General features: G+C 38.4%; 1 long non-coding RNA gene across 1 annotated transcript; it reads left to right on the plus strand.

Moving 5' to 3' along the window:
- The first annotated feature begins 1,897 nt into the window (after nt 1–1,897).
- Nucleotides 1,898–4,234, plus strand: LOC132063090 (uncharacterized). The gene is made up of 3 exons (XR_009416328.1): nt 1,898–2,411; nt 2,492–2,975; nt 3,909–4,234. It is a non-coding gene; the product is annotated as an uncharacterized LOC132063090 (long non-coding RNA).
- Nucleotides 4,235–8,248: the final 4,014 nt, after the last annotated feature.

The raw sequence follows: 8,248 nt of genomic DNA on the forward strand, positions 1-8,248 counted from the left end.
ATGACTGAGTATTTTTAGATTACGGTCATTTTCTTTATGGCTTATTAATTCGCAGTATTTACTTTAACCGATTTTAGTATCTTTTGTTGAATATTTTAATACAATGTCATCACTCTTCTCACATTTTGTGTTATTTTCTTAAGAAACACCTTAATTATATAGTTGTATCTTACTAGAACTAAAGAAATATTTGAAGTAAAAGTGTATATGTTTTGTATCAAGACTATTCCGGGAAAAAATAACCCGAGAAAATCTAATAACCCGACAAAAACCGAGGTTGAAAAATCCGAATTTTATTGGTTTGGTTTGGTGTATAAATTTTAAAACCCGACACAATTGGTTTGGTTTGGTATTTAAAAAATTCGAACCAACCCTGTCCATGTACACTTCTAGTTAGCACATTTTCTACCTATCAAGACCACTTATTCCGCCGATGATTATGCCAAGTTATATATTAAGGAGATAGTGCGACTTCATGGTGTTCCAGTATCTATTATCGTAGACAGAGGTGCACAGTTTACAGCTAACTTCTGGAGATCTTTCCAAAAAAGATTAGGGACAAAAGTGAGTCTTAGCACAGCATTCCATCCCCAAACAGACGAACAGGCTGAGCGTACGATTCAAACGCTTGAGGATATGTTACAGGCATAGGTTATAGACTTCGGAGGTGGTTAGGATAATCATTTGCCACTTATTTAGTTTGCCTATAATAATAGTTACCACTCCAAAGATTCAGACGACCCTGTATGAAGCCTTATATGGATGGAATTGTAGATCACCTATCGGATGGTTCGAGGTTGGGGAGTCTAAGCTAATAGAACCAGATTTGATTCAGCGGGCAGTGGAGAAGGTTAAACTTATACAGGAAAGGTTATTGGCAGCTCAGAGTCGCTAGAAGTCCTATTAGATAATCGATAGCGAGACCTAAAATTTCAGGTAGATGACTGGGTATTCCTGAAGGTATCGCCAAGGAGGGGGGTTATGAGATTCAGCAAGAAGGACAAGCTTAGCCCTAGATATATTGGGCCTTATAGGATTGTGCACTGAGTAGGCCAGGTGGCCTATGAGTTAGATCTCCCTTCAGACTTGGAGTCTGTACATCTAATTTTCCATGTGTCTAGGCTTCGTAAGTGTATTGGAGATCCTTCCAGAGTCGTACCTGTTGATGATGTTCAGATTACAGAGCAGTTATCATATGAGGAAGTCCCTATTGCCATCTTGGATGGAATGGTTAGTAGGTTGAGAACCAAGAACGTAGTATCGGTAAAGGTACTATGAAGAAACAAGAATGTTGAGGAGATGACTTTGGAGGCCGAGAAAGATATGAAGTCTAGATATCCTCATTTGTTTCTAGTTTCAGAGCAGATGCAGACTACAACACAATTGTCTTCAGGTATGTATTGTTTACCAGTTACTCTTATTGGTCGTGTGGGACCATTGTTGTTATGGATTGTTATAGCCCAGTGTGGCATTGTATGACTTAGTTTACTGTGTGGCAGGTTGGTAGTGGTACTGTTACAAAGGAGACTCTGCCAAAATTTCTATAAAATTCTTGAGAGTTTAACATTCAAGGACGAATGTTTCTAAGGGGGGACGGATGTTATACCTCATAGTTTTATACGTTGAGATTCATCGTATGTTAGTTGCCCTAGTCTTGAACACCGGGGCTATCTCTCAGGTCATACAAGGTTGGACATTTCTATCTTATATTTATAACGATCTAATTTCATGTTTGGTAAGTTATGGAAGGATTAGAAAATAAGTGAATTGAAGAAAATACGTTTCGGCAACTTTTGTTCTAAAATCTGTAGCGCTCCTGAAAAAATTGATGGGTTTAATATTTTAAAGCATGCTAACAAATATTTGAATTATTATTTTGTGCAACAAAGACGGCGGACAAAGAAGATATCACATGAATATGTTAATACACATATAACATGATTCAAGTTACATAGATGGATTATGCGTATTTAATTTTGTCAAACATGGGGATGAATATATTCAGACATCCACGCTTGCTCTTATTTTATGAGCTGAAGCTTGGTATTATAAATGCCATATAAAATAATTATAATATGGCCCCAACAAAGTTAAATGTGAGATTGAATTGAGTAGATATTTATCCAAGTAAGAGTGGGCTAAGATGAGTATTTAATATAGTGGTACAGTGAGGTGTTGGATTCCAAGAGCTCCTTTCTCTCTGATTGCTATTGTCCCCTGCGTCAATTGCCTTCCAAGCTAAGAGCTGCATCACCAACTCTTGACCCAATATCTTGGCTACCTATAGCATATAAAATGGAATATACAGAAGCCATCAACCGAAAGTTCACCCAAGATTATTTATTCCACCAAGTTCGTGGACGCCATTTTGGTAAAGTGTCGGGTCAAGCTCTTTACTTGAGCACTTCAAGGTAAATTTGTACCAATATTTTGTGTTGATTAGACTTAATTAGCACTGGTATTAACATCATCCAACTTGGGAAATTGCTAGATTTCAAGAAACCCCTTCAAGAGCACCAAAATCCTAAAAGAGGGATTTTCAAGATTTAAATGTTTTGAGGTAATTCCAGCTACTCAAACTAGTTACTTATGAGTAGTTGAGAAGATTTGTATCATTTGTTTCAAGTCGTATTAATTGGAAGGCGAATTACGGAACCCCTAACTTATGGCATGAATAGTGTTTATTTTAAATTGAGAAGATGATGAATCACTATCATGGGTATTTAATAGTGAACTTTTAAGACCCCATTGTTGGATGGTTTGAGTTGATTGAACATGGTGCCACCTAAATTGGAGAAATACGGGACCTTGAGAATTATATCCAAGTGTTAGACAATTAATTAATTAAATTATCATCATTGTGATACTTAGTTGATAAATATGAATTCGTTTATGTAGATTGAAATCATTTGGGTCGTTTGACCCGTTCTTTGACATTTGGAGCTAACGATTGGTAATGTCAAAAATACATTGAGGTATGCCGAGCCCTTCTAGTTACTTGTGTGCTTTCAAATTTATCTTTGAAATTCGAATGATAATGTTAATGTGATTTCCTGCACGTGCTGGTTTACTCTTTGGTTGGATTAAGATGATAATATGCCTAAATGGTTAAATTTGAAAGTTATAACATTATTTAAAGCTTTTTACATGATTCTCGAAGTTATTGTGCTGCACACTACATTATGTACCTGATTTCTCGTGATTTGTTGATTATAAATTTCTAGCATACTTTTGATGGAATTGTTGAAGTCACTCTCTTGATTTGCATTATATAAGTGAAACTGCAAACTTGATTTAGTGAAAGGGATTTGGCTTATGGCCATGACTTAAGAAAACGAAAGTAAACAAGATATTTACATAACTTTGGTATTGATTTGCTCCTCCGGTCGAGGGGATGACCGGGCCCGTGGGTTCTACACCCCAGTGTACCATTGCTCATCCGGTCGAGGGGATGACCGGGCCCGTGGGTTCTATACCCCGGTGTACCATAGCCTATCTGGCGGGGAAAGTACGTCAGGCCTTGTGGATAGTGTCCCGAGTGTATACATCAGATATGGATAAGAGAATTGAGATATATACATTGAAATGATGAAATAATATGACACTTGAGAAGTTTTAGAAAGATTTGAAACATGCTCTAAGTAACGGCTGCTTTGTCCATGCTTTGATAAATTAAATTATGTACTTGGTTTACCTCTCATGTAATTATAAATTGTGTTCATGTTAAATTCTTTGGTGAATTAAACTACTTATATAATTCATCTCTCATGCACTTGATATTTTCCTTATATATATATATATATATATATATATATATATATATATATAACTCTACTTGTAAGGGTAGTGGCTATGACGCACATCTGAGTATTCCAATACTCAGGCATCATTTGTTTAAATGGTGTTAGGTCTAGCAGGCGGTCAGGTGCAAGGTGGTCAGAGTACGGGCTAGGATTTCCTACGGGTTCATACTTTTGGTGAGTCCACATTTGAGATCGTGGGATTCACACTGTCATATTTTCATTTTTGTTTGGCGCGAGCTAGTTTCGCAACATTATTATTTCATTCATACTTTCATAGAGGCTCCGTAGATGTACTTGTACTACTTTTGGATTAGAGGTGTCTGTTTAGATTTGCAAATAACATCATCATTTTATGATTTGGTTAATGAGCATGTTGATTTAATATTATTCACTTCGACTTATTCACTCAATATTGATATTAATTAATTGAATTGTGGTATATGGGAATGAAGTGGGTAGTCATTACACTAAATCGGTTCGCTCGATGTAAGTTGCCAGGCATCGGTGCCGTGCCACGTCTACTCATTTTTTTGAGGTGTGACAAAATCATTCTATACAGACTATATTTTTGGAATACGGATCGTATCTTGAAATACTGGCCGTATCTAAGGATTTAAAAATTTAACAGAGAAGGCAGAGTTTGGGTTGCAAAATACGGATCATTATACGGTCCGTATAAAATTATACGGCCAGTATATTGGCATTATAAATTTATACGGACCGTATCTTTTTGGCGGTGAACTTTGCTGATTTTATATATTACGACCTCCCCTCATTTTAAGTCATTTTAACTAAACCCAAGTTCATATAAGCTCTAGAGACCTCTTCCATCACATTCAATCATTCCCCAAGCAAAAATCAAAGATCAAAGTGAGAATCAAGTGCCTAGGGTTTTCAAAGTATTGTTGAAGCTTGTCTCTTCTTCTTGTAGAAGCTTCGAAGGATACTTCAAGGTGAAGTTGTCACGACCCAACCCCGTAGGCCGTGACTAGTGCCCGAGCTGGGCACCCAAACACATTTATTAACCGAATCGCATACGTATGACTTACACGTAGACAAATATCGATCGTCTCAAACCGTCTCAACACAAACATATATACATCAAAGGTTCGGCAAGGGCTATCATATGGCGCGACGGCCCAAAATATATACAAATGTGTGTGTGTGTGTGTGTAAGCCCACGGCGAGTGGGATCACCGTAACATATAACATACGAACACACTCGTACGAATAGGCACAACCCACATGTACGTCTACAGACCTCTAAACAGAACAACAGAATCATATGACAGGACAGGGCCCCGCCGTACCCCTGAGCAAACAAATACATATGCAACGGAAGAATATATATACCTAAAATGTAGGCTCCGGAATAAAGAGAGCACTCCAAACAGCGAAATAGGTGTCCTGGGCGGCGGATCACCGAATCGTGCTTTCCGTACTGCGGCATGAAACGCGACCCGAGAAGAAAGGGGGTCGGTGACGGAATATGTACCGAGTATGCAAAACGTAAATACGAAACGTAATCATAATCGAAACGTAAGTACGTAAAGTAAGTGTAATATCCAAAATACCAAAACGTTTACTTTTAAAACACAAATCATGCATAGGCTCAGAGAATATGGTCGCCCGCCCGTCATTGGCGCCATAACACAGCATAACACCAGAAGGTTTCAAATCTCCGTAACCCGACATATCTCCATAACACATCATAACACCATAATCACAGCATAACACCAAAACATATAGGGTCCCCGGCCCTCTAGCGAGGAACTCGGTGAACCATAACACAGCATAACACCGGAGTATAACATAGTGCGCACGACGACATAACCGGCCCGGGACTCGGCGAAAGATACAACGAATGCACGAGCGAGTCGTGAGTAACCATATGCATAAAAATCATTATTACGGACTCAAAAGATAAGTAGATTAACCATACCTCGAGGGTTAGGATGATAGTCATACTAAGTTCTTTCAAAAGCCATCAGAACTCTACAATCAGAACTCTACAAAGGAAAGTCGTGGGGCCCACGGCGAGTATCAACTCAACCCGAGCCCGCCTATGAAGGTTAGAGTCATGATACGCTACAGAACCTCCTACTAACTTATCGGGGCGATCCGGTTCTGTCTACGAAAGTTACGGTCGTTCGTAGTTACAGAATCTTTCAAAAACGGAACTCTTTATGCAACACTTAGTTTTCAATCAAACAAAGGGTACAAGGACCATAATTTGACTATATTAAGGCTACAAACATCAACGAGTGAATAAGGATTCTAGATGTGCCCGGATCGTATGAATAGAGTTACCCCGAGGCTCGGATCTTAGCCTACTTACAACTAAGACATGCCAAAAGAAAGAAAAGGTAGGCTTTACATACCTCGTCCGCTCTCAAAGCTAATCCAAACTCAACCCTCGGGCTCCCCAAGATCTACAAATACGTCATAATATACCAAACATTAGCTATAGATACTTAGGAATTCAATTCCAAGCGAACACTAAATTCTACAGAAATTTGGGCAGCATTTTCCCTGTAAGTACAACAACCCCGAGAATTTAACTCGGCCAATTCAACAACAACAACACCAACAATCATTCTAACAACATCAACAATCAATCCGAAATGCATTATAACATTAGTAACTCTCTTCTACATCATTCAACAACATTCATTATATTCAATTCAACGCTTACATTCAAACCAACATCAACGCTCATACATTCAAATACTAGCCCGAACCCATACCAACAATATTCAAGGACATTTTAAACAATTCACACAATATTTCAAACATCCCAAACAACACACCATTCCACCCGAAAACTGCCCCAAACCCGAGAACAACACAACTATACTCCTTTCTCCCAAATTCATGAATTACACCAACGATCCACACTTTAACAATGTCATTTCCATAAATACAAAAATTATATATGAATTACATTAAGGTGCCAAACGTCCCACATCAACTACAACTTCAACTTGAGTCATTAAATCCTCATTATAAGCATGGAATTCACCACGACAACAATCAAAACACTAAATAGAATTGAGCCATTCTTGGTTATATAACATGACCTATATTCGGCCATCACTACACACACACACATATTGATAATTCTCATCCATTTCAACACACAACAACAACAACAACTAAGCATGCTACATAGAATTTAATCTATCACTCCCACACAACATTACATATGCACGGCTACAAGCCATGCACAAATACCCCATGTTCACGGCTCAACTCCAACATGAAATTCTTCATGAATTTCATCCATATTTACATACTACAACACACATAAACCACCCATAACATATAAAAACAAGATTAAATCTTACATTTTCCCTTCAACTTCACAACTAGCTAGGGTTTGCAAAGGATGAAAACAAGTAGTTTATTGACTCCAACAACAACTCCACGTTAACAAGGGCCCTTCAATTAGTTGATTTGCTAGGAGAAACTATTTTTTTCTTGATCAATTCTTGGACCACAATTCTTGTAGCTATGGCCGAATGGCCTTTGTGTTCTTTCTCCAAGTTTCTAGATTTTTTTCTAAGTGTTGAAGATGAAGAGTGTGATGACTTAGTCATCTTTTACTCACATATATTAGGCTTCCATGTGGCCTTGGCCACACCCAAGGGCCGCCACATGGCCCCTTTTTTTTTTTTCCTTTCCATGAAATAATTACTTTCCAAAAATAACTTTTGACCCCAAATTTCCTTAATATTCCATGCCACAAAATCATAAGCAACACATATCTTACAACAAAATCGTAGTTAAAGTCTCGACTTCGTATCCCGGAATAGTCTTGTCTCTAACTTATCGTAATCAACCCGGATTATCCCGATGTACAAAATACGGGATATAACATCCTTCCCCCCTTTAGAACATTCGTCCTCGAATGTTAGACTAGCCCTACTGGGCCTTATAAGCAATTCGGGGGAATTTCTTTTATAGCTATCATACACAATTCATTCATTGATCAACATAGTCAAGTAAGGAATTTAAATTACCTGCAGGCACCGGAAATAGGTGAGGATACTTCTTCTTCATCTCCTCCTCAGCTTCAGAGGTCATTTCTTCCCGGTTATTGTTTCGCCATAACACTTTAACGGAAGCCACATCTTTATTCCGCAACCTTCTTACTCGACGATCCAATATGGCTATATAGGCTGCTCTTCATAGGATAGCTCCTCTGTGACCTGGATATCATCTATAGGAAATACTCTGGAGGGGTCACCAATGCATTTGCGGAGCATAGATACGTGGAATACCGGATGCACTGCTCCCAAATCAGCTGGTAGATCTAATTCATAGGCAACCTTGCCTATTCTACGAACAACCTGATAAGGCCCAATATATCTCGGACTGAGCTTCCCCTTTTTGCCGAATCTCATAACACCTTTCATGGGCGACACTTTCAGGAATACCCAATC

The sequence above is a fragment of the Lycium ferocissimum genome, chromosome 7 (assembly GCF_029784015.1).
Source record: "Lycium ferocissimum isolate CSIRO_LF1 chromosome 7, AGI_CSIRO_Lferr_CH_V1, whole genome shotgun sequence".
Lineage (NCBI taxonomy): Eukaryota > Viridiplantae > Streptophyta > Magnoliopsida > Solanales > Solanaceae > Lycium > Lycium ferocissimum.